Genomic DNA, 11,255 nt, shown 5'->3' with positions numbered 1-11,255 from the left:
GCTTGTGGCTTAAGCCACAAATCTCAGATTGTGTGCAGCAGGGTGTATTTGGCAGGTGCTTCATTTGTAAAGAATTTGGGCACGGCCAACATTTAAATTGGCCACAAGTGTCTTCATTTTGTGACTGCCAGTTGCAGAGAGATCTTCACGCCAGAGGATCTTTTATGTGTAGGCTGGGATGGTTTTTGTGAACCAAAAAGATCTCTTTGTGTTGTAAATTTCTGTAGATTTAACTTGTCCTCTAAATCAATTTTCTTGGCATCAGAAGCAGCTTCATGGTTAATTAAATTTTCTTTCATGCTTACAAATAATTTTGTAACACCCAGTCGAGTTAAGATGCAGCAGAAAGTTGGATACAGGCAAAGTGAAGTAGTCCTAGTGCTTTTGCCTGTGTGTCTGTGTTTTAAGTCTCACCATGAAGTGCAAACTGACGTTGTTTTCTGAAAGGTTTGTGAAGTATAACTAACAGCAGTGAGATGCTTTTTCTACCATATATAGTCATGGTAAATCAGCACGGGACCTTAACTCAGGTTAAGAGAAGAATAAGTAACCTAAGTAATAAGTAACGTAAGTAACAAGTTGTCTGAGGAAGGCTAGGAACTAAAAGTGACTTAATGTTATCATGCAAAGCAACTTTAGTGCTGTGAAAGCCTGCCATAATTTTTTTCTGTTATCTTCCTATATCTTCAGAATTCTTTTTTTCCTACTGAATGGGGTTTTTTAATCTGTTTAGCAAGAGGGGAAAATAAGCCTGAAAATGGTCTGTTTGCAAATCCTCAAACCCTTCTTCCTAAGTATCTATAAAAAAGTAAACATTTGACCTAATTTTTAAGTAGTTTTGAAAAACTTGGCTAAATGCCAGTGATTCTTGCTTTATATTCACTATATTGAAATGTCATACAGACCATGTGTGTTGGTTTCAATAGGGTTTTTTGCATTTATCTATCTTTGCTCTTACATGTCAACTTTGTAAGTACTGTAGAAGCAATCTTGCAAAAAACTGGCTGTACAGAGAAGATGCATAGAAGGCAAAGGATGGGGGATGATGGGGTGTTCTATTGGAAGAAGTAGGCACTAATTTATTTTACTATTTCACATAGAATGATTATTTATTTGTAATTTTAATCTAGCTGAAGAAAACTTCTTCCAAAGCATAGTGTAGTCTAAAGTGACATTTATTTTTGCTCTCGAATTATAATCTTACTGTCAGTTATGCCAGAGCTGTGCTTTAAGGGTGGAGGAAATATCTTCTTCAGAAAATATGAAACAGGAGTGATATGCTGCAACACGTCTTATACTGTGCTTCCTGAGTTGCCTTGTGATTTTTGAATGGACACTGTTTACACACAGCTGTATCAGGGCTTGCATTTTCACTTCAGATCTTCACAGGGATCACATAAAAATTGAAGCAAATCTGTCTGGGGTTGAGCCAATGCAAATAGTTGTTTCAGGAAGGATTTTTACTTCATGTCAGTGAGACATTTACACTATTTATGAAAGCTTTCGGTAATGGGCTGTCTACAACTCCCTTGGCTTGCAGGTTTCTCTCCAGCAATTTGAAAATTGCTGTGAACATTTCCTTTGTGTTGCCATCGAAATTCTGATAGAACCTTGTTGAGGTTGCAGCTTTCTTCAACATATAAACATGCTCCAAAATTTTCAGCACTGTTGAATGGGGTTTTTTTAGCAGTAGTAAAAAGTAGTTTTAAGAAAAATAAAAAGTAATATTAAAAAATTGATAGAAACCAGCATATATGTAGGTTCGGAGATTTACTGTGGAACAAGATTATCCTTTAAAGGTATCTTGCCTTTAAAAGCTGGAGTTGGATATTTTTTTCCCTTAGAGTTTCATGTACAATGAATTACCTACTGGTAGTCAACTGTAGTTTGCTTCATGGAAGTCCACTTGTCTCTCCCACAAGCTCTGTTTTTGTTTTTTTTCAAATGCTCAAGCATCAGTTTTACAATTGATAGAACTTGCAACTAGAACCTTGCAGTGTTTGTTGTGCTTGGGCTAGAATAAGAATCTATCCACTTCTTACAGATGAGTAACAGCTGAGTTCTGTTACAAAATAAAATTGTTAGAGATTCAATTATTAACATTATATATTCTTGGTCAGCAAAAGTCAGTCATGGTATATTGAAATGGGATTTTAAATGCTAACTAAAAAGTGTTACAAACAATGAAAAGAAAATCTTTGTCTTTTGCTCCTTTATTAAATGAAACTCATTTTGAAGCAGCAGCATCTTGGCTTTTCTAGCTGATGGAAATGCAGAATACCTCCCCAGCTTTAGATTACTTCTTCTTTATCACCCACAAAGGGAGACCAAACCCAGAAATTTAAAGCTGTTTAAGGGGAATTAAGTGCTTTACTCTCAAATCTTGCCTTTTGTGAAAATGAGAATGAATATGCAGAATGGTGATTTCTAAGTTATCCCGTCTCAGCTTCTGCACCGGACGTTTGTTTGGCTCCACTGTGTTGTAACCACCCCTGTTGGTATGTCAGAGCTTTTGGATGTGTCCTTCTGGGATGTTACTATCTTTTTCTCAATGTTTTGTACATACACGTTATCCTCTTTATGAATTTCATTTGCTGCCTTGTTGAATTGTGCAGGAATCCTTTTTGACTTTTCTCACCCTTTAGCTGTTACCGCTGTGTTATCCATGAAGTGTTTGGCTGAGGAGAGCAGAGCTGTGTGGTTTAGGGATGGGGGTTATAACGGGCACTTTTCCATTATGATTTTTTCTTGTGTGATTTTTTTTTTTTAATTGCAGAGCTTTCCTATTCTATGGTACACCAGGGACTGGAAAGACTCTGGAAGCTTGTGCAGTTGCTAATGAATGTAGCCAGGGTGATGGGGAAGTAATCTTTTTTGTGAGAAATGGTGTCGACTGCCTGAGTGAATGGGTAGGAGAATACGAATGGCAGTTTTCTTTATTATTTGAGCAGGTATGATTGAAATGTGCCACATATTCTGTCTGAGTTGTAACTAATTTTATGTGGTCAAGAAGAAATTTTTTCATGTTTTGTCAGGGCCTTCCACTGAAATGGGACTGTCAGTGTTTCCTTTTCCAGTGGGGTTTTGAGGGGCTGGAAAACTTGGGATGTATTGGGAAATATTAATAACGCTAACAAGAAAATTTTGCAAAGCACCACCATCCCCCTCAAAAAACCCCCAAACTAACCAGTTCCAGTGCTCTTGTAACCACAATGTTTTTCATGTATTTTCCCTTTCATACAGTGCTGTTTTCCTGATGTCAGTGTTCCTGTCTTTTCTTTGTAGGCCTACCGGATGTGACCTTCAATTGTTTTCCTGGATGAGATCGATGCTCTTGCTCCTGTATGGTCCAGCAAACAAGACCCGGTTCATAGGTGGGACATGTCTTGTATCTGTATGGAAGGTGCTTGATCTTTGTGAAAAGAAGATCACAACCTATTTAACTTGATGTGACACCTTCATTCAACCTGAAAAGTAGTAATTCAGTGCTAGTGAATTTCAGATGATTTTTAAATGAGAATTGAAAATAATTCACTAAGGTTGAAATCAGCCCAAGGTCTGTGTTATCTGTATTTAGTGTCTTCAAATGAGTCTTTTGCAAATCAGCATCTCATCATTAAAAGCTTGTCCTTTTTGAGGAATCAGTGGAAATGGTTTTGTGGAACTGAAGAAAATTTACTAAACCAGTGAATGAAAATTGTATTTTTCTGTTAGCTCAGTTGTTGGAATGCTTCTGGCACTAATGGATGGCTTTGCCAGCGGAAAGGTTGTGGTGATCAGAGCCATCAGCAGACTGGAATCTAGATCCTGCTTTACGAAGACCTGGACACTTTGTGCGAGAATTCCACTTCAATTTGCCAAACAAAGAGGTCAGAACTTCAACTCTGCCTTAGTGCTTCTGAGGCAAAGTCCATCTTTGTAACCAACCCCTGTAACGAGGCAGCATCGCAGGGCAGTGCAAGTCTCCATCAGCAGTGTCCAGCTTGGACACCAGAGAGCTGTCTGGAGACTGTGTTTACTGTGGAGGCCAGACCTGGTACTGGATATGTCTGAGTAAGATGATTTCAATAGGTAGTTATTTCTCTGGATAATTTTTGGTTTCACTTTGACCAGTGATGGAAATAGGATGCTGCCAGACACCAAAATGTTTTAAAAAGAATGAGTTCATGAATTCATTATGAAGTATGGCTGTAGCATCTTGAAGACAAAAAAAATGGTGTGCACACAAGAATTTCTTTCTGGTAACAAAAGCTTTGATCAAGGCTGGTGCTGGAGCAAATTAAATGTGTTGGGATCTGATGTTCTTGTACTTATTCACAGAAACTTGGACTAAGATGTAAAGCACACTGCAAGACTTGGGAACCCTCTAGCCCATTGGCAACAGCTAAGCAAGAAAATGGGTATGTAGCAACCAAAAAGTTTTGAGATTGGGGTGGTGTATAGGGGACAGTGTGCAAAATTGGAATCCTGGTTTTGTGGTTTTTCTCTGGCTATCACTAATACTTTTTAGCACTTTTTGGAAACAAAAAGATAAAAGGCTTCTTGGATAGAAGTCTAGTAAAAGTGCACTTCCAGAAAGATCTGTACTCAACCCAGCTTTCCCACACCAGCACTCTGTCTCTTGGGACTCGGTGCCTGCTCCAGGGGGCAAGCCTGGAGTAACAAGGGTGGCCTGAGTCAGGGGGTGTCCCTGCAGCCTCCTCGTGGCTCCAGTCCCATCCTGTCATGTTCAGGCAGCCCATGAGAGGACACTAGGCTGAAACTAGCACTAGAAGCTGGAAATTAGATCAAGGTGCTCCAGCCCCAGCTGTCCCTGGACAAGGACAATTCCTGTCCTCCCTGTCCACGAGAAAAGACAGTGCATGGTGTTAAAAAGCCACTATGGAATGGTCCTGGACTGACTGGGCGAGACTGAAGGCAACCAGGGAGACACAAGGTGACATAGGAGCTTCTCCAAGGATGTTGATTCCAACCCAGGGACCCTGTAATCCCATGCTACTTCCCAACCTACTGCCACGCCTCCAGTGTGTATACTGCCATATACACACCCCTTTGGGGACCCCATACCCTGGCAAGCTCATCCCAGCACCCTGTGCCTGCTGAGCCAGCATTCCTGAGACCCCCCACTCAGCCAGCACTGTTCCACCACTGCGCCCCTGCCTTAATCAGGAAATGCTGGACTGATGCCAGAGGGATGTGTGTTTCCTGGGTGTCCCCATGGACTGGCTGTGTGGCCCCGATGTCAAGTCCAGTCAGAACACACCCATGTCTTGATGGGTTTGTGTGTTCTATGGATCTGCATGTCTAAAACTAGCACGCATCTCCAGGGATGGAAGAACTGATAAATGGGAAATTAAGTATTTTTTTTATCATCTGTCATTCTGTAAAGTGACATGATTTCATCTGTTGATCATCTTTTTCTTTGCTCTTCTTTTGTTTTTTCCCCATGTTTGTGGTTTTAGCTTTTTTCCAGTTCTCTTCCATTTCCAGTGTGTTGTTTCCTGTGCTGCTGCTGCTCCTTTTTCTTTCTCTTTTTTTTGCTGCCTTGCCTCTCCAGAGCTGGCACTGCTATTCTGCCTTCCAGCTTGACTCTCCAAAGGCTGAGGCTACATTTATCTGCACACACAAAATAAATTACATTAATTCAAACAGTCACCATTTCCTTGGGTTTTTTCCTCCCAAATTTGGGCTGTCTTCTTTTTTTGCCTCTGCATATGCTTATACAAAAACTTCTTTCAGCTGCTGACATAATGCCTGACAACACGTGAAAGGTTCTGCTTGAAGGCAGGACAGCTGCTGCTTTCTGAGTGTAGAACACACCAGAAGGGTCAGTCTGCTTCCACTCCCTTCTAGCCCGTGATCTACCAGACCTATTGGTGGATTTCAGCTGGTGTATACTGGCCTCTACTGGTACCACAGACCCATTTTTAATGTTTATTGTCCAATTCTATGTGCTCACTGACTGCACTGTGTGTTACTGAGGATGACCCTGACTGATCAGAATACTGACAATAGAAATGTTATAGAAGCTCAAGAGGAAGACTTCAGCATTTGTGTGTCTTTTATATTCCCAATCTGCAGATTTGCTCACTGAAAAGTTCCCTTTGTCTTTTCAGCAGAGAGAGATGTTCCTCGGATTGGAGGAAACACTGCTCCAACACCTGTCAATAATTAGAATCTTTGTTGATGAATTAGTTTTTATCCAAACTAAGGAGGTTTTGGGGGTTAAAATCCACTATAAATCTCCATCTATTATAATTGGGTGAATATAATCTGGAATTCAGAGCATGAAGTTCAATACTGGCAGAAGTTTCTGGTACACAGCAATACTGTCTGGTTTGGAGAGTTCATTGGTGTAACCTTTGAAGATGTTGAGCTGGCTGGATCTAATGTTTCAACTAGTCTCTTTTCCACTCTCTAGAACAGTGAAGAGTCACCAATCTCCAGGCTAATGAATAAACTACATTTCAAAGCACTCCAAATTAAGCTGAACACTGACATTTTTGAGGGCCAAATCTCTCTCTGTAGCCACACCACCAGAAGAAGGAGGAGGCAACAATTTTCCTTCTGCAGATGGTCACTAGATGAACTAACAAAATAGGCCAGACTAAAAAAAAAAATTTGACAGCTATAAATGAATTTTCCTTGCTGTTACTGTTGTTGGCTTGAAACTGCAGCTTCAATTGCAGGACAGTATTGTGTGCTCACAACACCTCACCAGGTTGTTGGTTGGGGATCCTTGGAAAATCATACAGAGACAACTGACAGTGGCATCTCTGCCTTACCTCTGCAGCTCAAACACCTTCTCATCCACTGCCACTTAAATGGAGGCTTTTTGGATTTCTAACCCTCCCCTGCCTGTCTTCAGAACACCTTTGCTTAAAGAAATGGTGCAAGTCCAATGGGTTCATATTTTCTATCACATTACCTCAGCTACTAACTTCTCTTCGGGTGAAATTACTGGCTAGGAGAGAAGTCAGGAATTCAGGCCAGTAAATGGTCTAAAATGGTTCATCAGAGACTACTGTGAGAGGGAGGGAGATGGAATGTATTTATTACATTTGAAAACTGCAGGCATTTAAAAAAATGAACTTATCATTCATTTTACTTGCATTAAGTTTACAGTCCTGGAAAAGTGTCATTGTCACAGAGGTTACAGGTAGGGCTGGCTCCTCTGCCTTGAAGGCTCTAGGAATTCACCATCTCTCCCGGTGAGGTTAGGACCATTTATTCAGCCATCTACACATTTTTTTGGGGAAAAAACCCATCAGGACCCAGAACAATGAAAAAAAAGTCCTTTTTCTGTGTTGGTAACTACACGTCTGACACAGCAGGCTCAGCAGGGACCAGCAACTGAAGGGGCCTGGATCTGACCTAAGCAGAAAATTTGAAGTAACTTCTCAGCTTATGTATTTGATACAGCCAAAGACTGGAAATAAAGACCATCACTCCAAGCAAAAAGTTCATGGTAGAACTGTAGTAACATTATTATTTCAGCCAACAGAAACATTCAGTCTTCTTTTCTCAGTTAATCAGTTACCAGCCAGTGAAATTAGGTACACAAATAAGTCCTATGATTATATAAAATACATTAATAATGTTTAAATGATCATATATCTAATCTGTAAGTAACTTCTAAGTAAATACTGCTAGATTCCTTTTCCCTGATTTGGGAGAAAGTGAGAAAAATATCTATTTTGAGAGGAAATCTCTTCAATTGGTGTTTACTACTTCATGCAGCTCAATGGACGTGGGATGGGTTTTAATTATCAATTCCTCCAGACAACTGCAGTCATATAAAGGTGTCCCAGAGACAAGCACTGACCTGAGTTTCTGGCCACACGTGTGCACTGTCTCACACACACTGAACACAATTCTTGCAGTGTGCAAGGTTCTCAAGACATCACAGCACATGCATTATTCTCTAAATATCACCATTTACACAGTCTAGTTTCATGTAAGGGCACCAGCTCTAGTCATTAAACAGCTAGCTTTTAGTAAAAAATAATAAAAAAGCAAGGAGCATCCCAAAGAATATTTCCATGACGGAAATACTGTGAAACAAACATGGGATTTTTTGCTACTTTTGTGATTTTTGCCTAGTAGGTAGACCCTACAAGGTAAAACAATACAAAGCATACAGAATTAGCTAAAACTAAACACAAAAAACAGACAAGCTTCTGTGCTTCTAAGTAATCAAAAAGCAGCTACTGTGAAATAAAGGACAAAGTTAGTATTTCAGGTGAGTAACGAAAGCACATATAACTCAAACGTTTCTTTGCATGCAGGTATTTGAAAACTTTGAAAAGACCACAGCATGCCAAAAGCAAGGGCTTGTTACCTGAAGGTGTATTTTCATTTTATTTTTCTGATGTTTTGTTCTCCCCTGAATTGCATTGGCTTTCTAATAGGAGGGTTTGATTTGTTTGCTATTAATGCAAGAAATTGTATCAATTCAGTTTATGATCAGAGGCCAAAATTGCTTTCAGGAACAAGTCAAGGTAGTCTGTCTGCAAAGGCAAACCACCAGAAAACCCTAAAATTCTTGTTTAAGAAGTCCAAAAAGATACACTGTTCTGCAGGTCTGAGGCCTGCAGTAATTGTTTCCAATTACTTTCTTTCTAGGATGTATATCTAAAAGGGAGATTCTGAACTTCAGTTGAACAGAACTGTCACTGTGCTTCTGTTATGCTGTAGCCAAGTGCAGGAAAATAATCCATCAAAGTATTATGTGTAATCAAACAATGTGGATTTTTTCATTATTACTTTGTCCCATCCTTCACTGTAATTTTACATAGTCTGCTGATAGCAGAGAGCCAGACATGCCAAGACCCTGACTCAACTGTCAGATCTTGTCAGACATCAACACCATTTCTGTTGGGGTGCCAAATTTCCTGAAAGGCATTTAGGACTTAGTAAGAAGAACATCATTATGGTATAGGAGGAGATGAGTGGTGTCAGTTCATTGGTGAGTTCATTGAAAAGATGCACCTGGAAAACATGAGCAAAATCACCATGGGGCAAAAAGGAAGATAGAGGATGGATGTGGTATTTTTCTCTAGAGTGAACCAGTACAGATATTTTATGTTATTGTTTCTGCTAGAAATGCAGATTTAAACTGAAAGACTGCAGGTTAACACCGGCCCTGAATGAGTCTTCAGAGGACAAAAGAGAGATGCCAGTCAGAGGCTGGAAAAGAAAGTAAATAAATGAGAGAGGAAAAAAGGCAGAAGAGATATCTGTGCTTTGATATGGGTGGCATGAGAAGAACAGAAGAATTGCTTTCAAAGATTTTCTAATTATTTCATACAGTTTAATGAACTGTATCTTTCTATCACAGGAAAATCAGAAGGGCATAACTCCAGCAAATTTTTGTGCGAGTATGACCAAGTTTAGTTCCCATCTCAAAGCCCAGATAACAGTCACATTCACAACTTAAATGATATTATTACATTTTTCCCTCTTTTCCCTTAGATGTACCTTACCTTGCCTATACCAAAGTTAGGTTCCCACTCCCATGATGGAATCATCCATGGAAGAAATTCTAGAAGACTATTTTCTGCAGCAACAGGCAGTACTGTAGCATATTTTGAATGCAAATGGATGGCAACTGCCTGTGAGAAATAAAAGCTGACTGCAGTGCATGCTCAAAGTAATCACCAACCCCTCCACTCCCTGCACACCCCATCGCAAGTTTCTCTGCACCTCAGGTGTCAAATCTGACCTGGGGCCCTCAGGCATGAAGGGGAGAGACTGAGAGTGATGATGCTCAACAGATTCCTAAAACATCTCTGTGAGGTATCAGCACTATCAGGATAAATTAAACTATTTTACAGTACCTGTAATAAATGCTCAGTCTTTTTTCTCATCAATCTTAGACAGCATCCAGTGAAACACTGTATATTGCTAGAGGGAAAATTCCTTGGATAAGAAGGAAGAACATAGGTCCCTTCTTCCAGCTCAGTAGGCTGGGTACCCTGAGGGCTGCTGGTCTTACTGTTAAAGACTGTGGCATTAAGTACCTCTGCTTTTTCCTCATCACATGTTATAGATGGGCTTTTGGAGGCTGGTCACTGAACTAATTTTGAAATTAAGGGGGTTTTTGTTTTTTTTCATGAAACACTAACTTTTTATGAAAAGCTTTGCCACAATAATTTTCAATGGCTCAAATGGCTCAAACTGTGCACAAAAAAAAAGTGTGGGAAGGGAGCTTTAGCTGTGAAAGCTGGTTTGATGGGTTTTTTGCTTTTTCTTTTCCTGAGAACTACTTCTTGGTGTAGAAGTGGTTCGTTACCTGCTGTTAGCTGAGTCAGGAGAATTAGAGTAAACTTGCCTCAACGAGTCATAATTTCCTTCTTAGCTCAATATAAGAGGTTCAGATTACTGTGCTCTTCCTTCTTTTCCCAGGAAAGTTCAGTTTGCATCCTCCCAGTATATTCATGTGAAAGAACATTAAAATGTCAAAGACAGCTGAAAAATGGGTCAAAAAATGAAAGAGTGTGATCCTTGTGGCTAAGTCTCCTTCTGGAAATAAGAGTATCACATCTCCTAAACAGTCACACCTAAGCAAGGAGAGGGAAATGTCAGATTTCCAAAGAGCTCAAACTTCTGAAGATGCGGGTTCAAATAGCAAGTGAAAGTCAAACTGGACCTTTAGCTCCTTTTTTCTTCCCAAGGACAGTTACAGTATTAGGTTTTAGCTTTCTTGAATCCATTGTTACTTCTGTTGCGTCTCTCACAAACCAGCAGTTTCTTGCATAATGCTGCTGCCCCTGTAGTTATGCTGGCCAAACTCATTGTTTTCAGCAGCTGCTGGTTTTTTGGTCCTGCAGTTTGGTTTTCAAACAGTACCTAATTGAAAAATAATCTCTTGGCTTTCATTTCTTCTATGAGTATCTTCTCAGTAATGAACAGTGTAAGGTAAAAAAGTGTGGACCCACAGTCACATGTGAAACAGAATAATTATGTCCTGAAGTTTGCAATGCAAGATGTTTTTCCTAGCCTAAATTACTTGGAGTTCTACCGTACAGTGCTGTAATGGTAACATGACATTTTTCCCTAGTGCATGGAGGTTTTTTTGTATCCAAGTTTCTTATTTTTATGGAGCTGTGACTTTTGCCAGAAAGTAAAAGTCAAGCATTTCCTAGTGAAAAAATTGTAACAGTTCTCTCTGTTTTTGCAGAGACATACCTATTCCAGGTATGGGATACTTCACTGATACCAGATTCCAAAGAGAAATCCTGACTTAGGACATT

Source organism: Motacilla alba, chromosome 2 (genome assembly GCF_015832195.1).
Source record: "Motacilla alba alba isolate MOTALB_02 chromosome 2, Motacilla_alba_V1.0_pri, whole genome shotgun sequence".
NCBI lineage: Eukaryota > Metazoa > Chordata > Aves > Passeriformes > Motacillidae > Motacilla > Motacilla alba.
Note: the sequence above shows the minus strand (reverse complement) of the source record.